This window comes from Pipra filicauda, unplaced genomic scaffold (genome assembly GCF_003945595.2).
Source record: "Pipra filicauda isolate LSUMZ 115617 unplaced genomic scaffold, ASM394559v2 scaffold11_size5308982_pilon, whole genome shotgun sequence".
Classification (NCBI taxonomy): Eukaryota; Metazoa; Chordata; class Aves; order Passeriformes; family Pipridae; genus Pipra; species Pipra filicauda.
The window spans coordinates 4,245,237-4,252,336 of NW_024103652.1; positions in this window are offsets into that span (position 1 = coordinate 4,245,237).

A 7,100-nucleotide genomic window follows, 5' to 3' on the forward strand; every position below is an offset into this window, starting at 1 on the left:
TAACCTCATGCTTTCTGGGATGTTGTAGGAAGCTTCCATGGCTAGCTGGGGTCACAGATAAGCAGAAGAATGTGACAATGAGCCTCAGAGATCTCAGCAGAGGCTGGGAAATCATGGAAACACTCACATGAGCAGGCGTGGGACCATCTCTGTTTGCACAGCAGTACCTGGACCTGCAGATAGCCATTTCCCTGCAGAAATAGCAAAGTCATACTGTTTATCCTCAAATACCATTGTAGTGATTTGAGAAGCAGAATTCATAACAGATAGCCCATTACAGGGAGAAACAGGACTTTGTTCTTCTTTGATGTTTCAGGCACATCTTTGACCCTTTCTGCAGGATTTTATACCATTTCCAGTCCCAGATGTGGTGGCCTTGCATAGGTCTTGTTCTTCCCTGCTTCCTTCTGCATTTGGTATGCTGTGGTGGGAAGAAGTGAGTTCATCCTGCTTCTTCATTTCAATGTCCTGCCTTTGACAGGACAGCCATCTGAGGCTCCTTCCAGATAAGTAATTCAGAAAAACTTCTCTAAATTGTTCTGAAGGCCAAATTAGCTCTTTGCTTTTTACTGTGGGAAAGATGTGGATGGATAACAAGGGTGGCAGCAAATTACCTTTTTCTTATCCCTTGATCTGGTCCTGGGTATAGCTTGGCTATAACTGTGCAGTAAAACTGGCGTTGTGATTGATTGCAAGTTAATAAAATCTTTCTGTAAAAAGATTTCTGAGGTGAGCCAGATGTGTTTCAGCAAGCGGGGAGGAAATGGAAGAAAGAGGAGTTGCTTCTTGTGGGGTTCTTTTGTGTATTTAAAGTATCTCTAGATACAGTTGCAGAGGCTGGGTCACAAATCCTGCGGTGAGGTGAAATATAAACCAGTGTGAATAACAGAGTGAGTATAAATAAATATTCTTTATAAGACTGGTTGAAAACTTTTGCCCAGAAAATTCTTTGACATCAAATAAGGCAGATAATCATAAAATTATGGGTTTTTTTCTTTTCATAATACAGGCTTTTCTTAACAATATCGAAATTTCTCACCCACAACAGGGGTTTGAAAAGGTGCCTTTTTAGTGACTGAAGTTGTTGAGGCTGGAGTTGAACAAAACTTCAGAATAAGTAGAAAGTTGTAGCTTTGGTTGGACCAAAACCAGACCTTACGACCAGAATTATGCACCCAGTAATTCCCACCTGGAAACTATGGGGGTTTTTGTCTACTTTTCTGTCTGAGCTCGACACTCTTATCTGGACGTAGGGCACATATTATCAAGGCTAGGAGTGATGACTTTTTCAGCTGGAAGGAAAACCACCTTGTACTGAGCCTGGGAAGCCATGGTGAGTGGCAACACGAGTCACAGGGGCAACATTTCCAAATATTAATTTTTTGTATTTGGCCAAAAGAATTAAACTAAAATTTCTTTTTACTCTTAAATTGAAATTGAAAAAATGCTCCAGGGAAAATGCAGTTAAACAAGTTCCTTTTTTTCATCCTAGTATTCTAGACTCCCTTGCAGTCTCTACCAAGATTTCTGTATTCCTTGCAGCTAAAATGTCTGTCTTCATCCATTAAAAAGCAGAGAAATGAGTGGAAATGCTGCCATATTGTTGTGGTGTGCTCTGCTCTGGCTGCAGGCTGCTGCTGCTATGTGCCAGTTACCTGGGAGTTGTGGGACCAGCAAGTCCTCTGGGGCCAGCAGGATGCTGCAGCTGGAACCAGCACGTACCACTGACCCAATGCAAGGTTCCTTAACCTGAGAGTTGCTTTCTGATAGCACCATAAAAAAAGGCATAGAGCTTCTAGAAATTTTGGAGAAGCCAGTTTATGCTACTGTATTACTCCAGAGTTAAAATCCTTCTGCTTACAGTTTGTTGGCCATCCCATTTTTGAGGCTGGCTGGTGTTGCTCTTTGTTCTGAACACTAACCCAACTTTGTGGCAGGATCAACACCTCCTTGGATCTGGGAACCTCCTTTAGTGAGAACAGCTTTTCTTCCTCCTCCAAAACACAAATGCAGGGTTGCTCTCTTCTGCTTGAAGTATCTTTGGCCATCTGATCCCTTGGTATTTTTCAGTGACTTCCTGGGTCCTTGACCTATTGGGGTGTCTTTGATTTTGGTTTATGTGTGTACAAGATGTATTGTCCCATATAAAATATATATAGTATAAGAAGGGCTAAACTTCTAGTTTACGTGATACATGAGACGAATGTCTGTGCCTTTCAGAATGACTAATTATGTTCTAATGGTTCAGTTGACTTGGAAATAGTGACAGGGACACATAAAAGGAGAAGGATAAGGAAGATGTGTTTGTGGGTAAACAGAGCCATACAGGCTCGCATGTTTCCTGATTTAAATAGAGACAATGTGGTTTGATATCACTAGGACTGGTGGAGTGTTTTTGGAGTTATTTTTCCCACCATTCTGACGATGACTTACTATGTGCCCTGGGGTAAGTAACTTTCTGAATTTCTTTCCCTTTCTACTTTGCATTTGCTATTTGGATTGCAGACTCACCCGCGAAATGGAGCTTCTCCCCTGACATATTTGTGCAGCATTGAACTCAGTAGAACTGTGTCTTAATTAGTGTGTTCAAATATGGATGTAATGCAAATAATAATAATAATTAATTAAACATTTAATCATCATCAGTGTTTACATAACATTGCTGGCATTTCATGCAAATGTTTTATCTAAATATTTTGTGGGAGTTTTCCCATGTATTCTCTTCAAAATAGTGCTATACATCTTCATAAGGGAGAAAAAATGTATTTTTTATGGTTTAGGATCATTATCTCTCTCTCTCTTTTAAAATATTCTCTATTGCAGCTAGTAATTTTTTTCCAATCATTTAAAAAGGCTGTATTTGGTTTAAGGATATTGGACATTAGACAATAACTAGTCTTTCTTTTATGATAGTCCCTGTCCTCATAGAAGCTCTTTAAGTAACCTAAAGTGTAGGTTTCCACAAAGAATATCTTGCAGATGCTGAAATGCACAGATTTATTTAGTTGTTTTTTATATAGTTTAACCAGCTGATTCTGTATAGCATGAACTTAATTACAACAAGCTGAGTATGGTGTTATCCCAAAAGTTTAGTTAGTCCATGCTGTTGCTAACACTGGTGAAAAGAGTGCTCAGAAGTGTCAGATCTCAGGCTGGTGGTCAAACTTGAAAATGATTCATATATATATAGCATCCCTCTGTAGTTGAAAAAAAAAGAGACTTAAAACATGAGAAGAAATAATGCCAGCACTATAAATGGCAAAGTCTTATGAAATACAAAGCTATACATGGCATACTGCCAGGGCAAAAGCAGTTTTGACTATTGATCTAAAACTGGTGGCAGAGTTACCACTCTATGCCTTGTCCTGGGTTCTACATTACCACTGGATAGCAAACCAGGTTCTGTTATTGCCAATACAACACAGAAGAAACATTGTCTCTGAACAACGTTCAGAAGGCAAAAAAGCTACAGGTTTAATTATTGCAAGTTGAGTTTCAATCTGAAAGCTGCCTAGCTGGCCAGCTGCTGGAGTAGTGGGGTGTGAGAACACACCCAGGGACCTACAAGGCTCTTTGCCCTCTCTCTACAAATCTGTGTGGTCTGTTGGTAGTTCCCAATACCCCAGCACAGAGCCAGTGGTCAAAGCCGTCTGATCTGAAGCAAGACAGAAAGAGATTGCTGTGGCTGTCCTCTTGTGACAGAGAAGTCATTCTTAGCAGTACTGCCCACCAGAAAACACTGTCCTTCTCAATGCCACCTAATTGGGTCTCTCACTTGGAGACTAGACTGATTTCCAGAATAAAAGACTCCACGTATTAGTTGTAGTTCCAACCAGTGCATAGGAGTGACATTCATGGAGAAGAGGGAGAAAGGAGATCTTCTTCCTGTTCCTTCTCCCTTGTTTTTTAGGTAAGAAGCTGCTAAGGGAAAGCTTCATATTACTTCGTCCTTCTGCAGAGTTTTTCAAAGAACCTAGAAACATTGTAGTCACTAAAAGATTGTCCCTCCCTAATTTTTCCAATGCTTGCCAGCAGGTCTTTGGTTAACCTGGGCAACAATATTTTTTTCTCTACAGAGCTGCAATTCAGTTCTTGCAGGAGTGTTACGCATGTTCTTGGAATGTATGCACCCTCCAAGTGTGTGAGGCACCTGTGCTACTGGGTGGCCCTGCTTTATCACAACATTTAAGTTAGGAAAAGTAATTTCACTTCATTCTGTTAAGATAAGGAGTAAATAATACGGGGTCTGTAATCATGGGGACAAATACAAAGGACAAGACAATACAGTTATGTTTTTTAAACAAGACCCTTTTTTTGTTGTTGTTTTATTACTTCAGCATCTTGGCCAGTTTGAAAGCTGGCTATTAGCTTCTCCATCCTACCCTGGAGTGGATGGATAAGCACTCCTGGGGCAATTTTCTCTCTACCAGGGCATCTTTTCACCTTCCCTGCACTAGAGTATCTGACTTCCAAAACCTCTCATAGTAACTGGGAAACGTCACCAGTTATTGTGGTGGATTGATCTTTTCTTCAAGCTTTCTGATAAAAAGCTGTTATTGTGCTGCTTAATTTGTATGTCTTCCCTTGCCTGGCTGGCTTTTCTTGTTAAAATTTCCTATAAGCAATGATAAAATTTCCTGGATTGTGGATCTTGAAAAATAATTGGGTTTTTTAGACTTTTACTCACTTTGGTATAGGCATCATTAGAAGACAAAACATGATTCAAGGCACAGTGACATGGCTAAAAGGATATTTGGGTGGAGAAAAGACTGTGCACCGTTCATTAAGTGGAGATGAATCAGAGATGTGTTCCACAAGAGATCTCTGTTCCATATTCCACTTGGATAATGAACAGGTCTGTGGCATTGAGGGGAATGGCTTTCAGCAAGATTATTTTTGGCGATACAAGCTATTTGGCACACTGATTCTCTTAATTTCAACTCAACCAAAAAATGTAATCAAATTCCTTTATGAAAGCAAACCAGGAAAAAAGAGAAGTCTGTGTCCAAAGCAGAAAATAACTAGAAGTATGAAAGACTAAGGTGGTGATTTTTTGGGGAGGGGGGTGGGATTACCATTGTTTGGTAATGCAGGGCAAGTGCAGTGAGTGGAACACAGCTGTGGGTGTTTACTCTGAAGTAGAAAGGCAAGAGCTGCAGCAGGAGAGGCAGGAGAACTTGGAGTAGCACTGTCTGTTAGACGAAGCCAAGACCAAGCTTCTTGTGAGCAGGTTGGTGTTTGAAAAGGCAAGCTAGGAAGCATATCCAGATGAACTGTTTCTTGTCTGTTCCTATTGTGCTCTAGAAAGAAGAATGATGTGTGCATTCATTGTGGATAAAAAGAGTTGTAGCAAAGAAATACCTGATTCAGATCACAAGCTTTGCCACCTAATAGAAACAGTTCAGAAATCTCAAGTGTTGGCTGATTACGACTAGAAGGGGAAACAATAGAATAAGCATGTATATATAGGTATGGCTTTTCCATTGGAACAGTCTATTGCTTGAAAACACTGTTTCTACAGCATGAATGATTTTCATTAGAAAACTTTTTTTTTCTATGTGAATGTAAATGTTTTAACAAGGGTTGGTTTGACTCTGGAGCATTCTGTTTCATGTTGGTTTGATAAAATATAAACCTAAATTTCCATGGCATGAATTGCCTTAAGGAGTAAATGTTCAAGTCCCCACTAGCCCTCTATTGCATCAGCTTGCTGGAGGACTACATCTTTCCTCAGTCTATCTCACTGTGAGTTGCACAGCTTTGCATTTACACATTCATCCTGCTCCCTCCCTCTGCCTCACGAGAAAAAAAGTCTTTTCAAAGTCTCTTTCCCAGAGAAAACTGTGTTCAAAGAAATTTAGGTTGAGCTGATGTGCTAGGAAGTGCTTTTTAGGCATTTTGTAATGGATTTTCAAGACAGTGGAAACATCTTCCTGCATTTAGAAATTTCAAAACTTTTGGCATTTTAAATCAGACATTTCTTAGAGGTTCAACATTAGAGAAAATATAATTATTCAACATGGATTGTCCTGAGCTTGGATGAAATCTGTCTCTTCCTTCAGGATAAACATTTCAAGTTGCAATAAAAGTACTTAAATCCTTGTCTTCCCGACACATCTTGTATATTCTTCACTGGTTTGTCTGCAAGCACTTCAGGGAAGGAAGCATCATTTTTCTTCACCATCTGAGCTGCCATTAAAACTCTGTCAACAACAGTAGTGGTAAGAATGGTGTAATTATTTGCCTCTCTCCTGCCTTCTCCCTCTTTTTCTCAGGCATTTTGTGTTATTTGACTTTTAACCATGTTGGAAGGAGGCATCTGTTAAGTTTAAAGCTAATGTGGAAGGTTGAAAAGGAAGTCCATCAGTGTTGCCCAGCATGAACACCAGGGAAGCAGAGGGCTTTTCTTCTTCATATGTGGACACTAAAACTCATTCCAGATGGCAGGGACAGTTTCCTATAGTACCTATTAACAGAAGTTTCAAGTCCTGATTCAAAGACGTATAAATGAATTCTTAGTTGAGTTGTCTTAAAATCTACTGATGGTTCAGAGCATTATGTAGGTGCCTCTAAGGCTGAAGATGGAAATGCTCAGCTCCCATCTTCTAGGACGGTGACCCAACCACTGAGAAACACGGGGCTCTCCTTTTTCTTTTGTTGTTTAGCTGGTCCACTGTGCCAAAATAAATGCAGGATTCTTGGCATCCAATAAAGCAGTGGCCAGAAGCTTGATGGAGCAGGAAAATGGCCAGTTCTTATCAGTTTCAGTAAACTGCTACCATGCAAAATTGTCTGTGTTGGATTTTTGACCACTAGCCTGTCTTTAAATGAGGTTGCAGATTGTTTAAACTAGACTAACACTGCAATGACATAAGGAAAATTGCAGTTCTTGGAAAACCTCTTGCCCCCTATCCTGCATATAGTTGTCTTTTCTATTAGCCTTTACTAGATCATTAAAATTCATAGATTAATAGAATCATAGAATGTTTGGGGTTGGAAGGGACCTTAAAGATCATCTAGTTCCAACCCCCTGAGCAGGGAACCTTCCTCTAGACCAGGTTACTCAGAGCCCCATCCAACTTGACCTGGAACACCTTCAG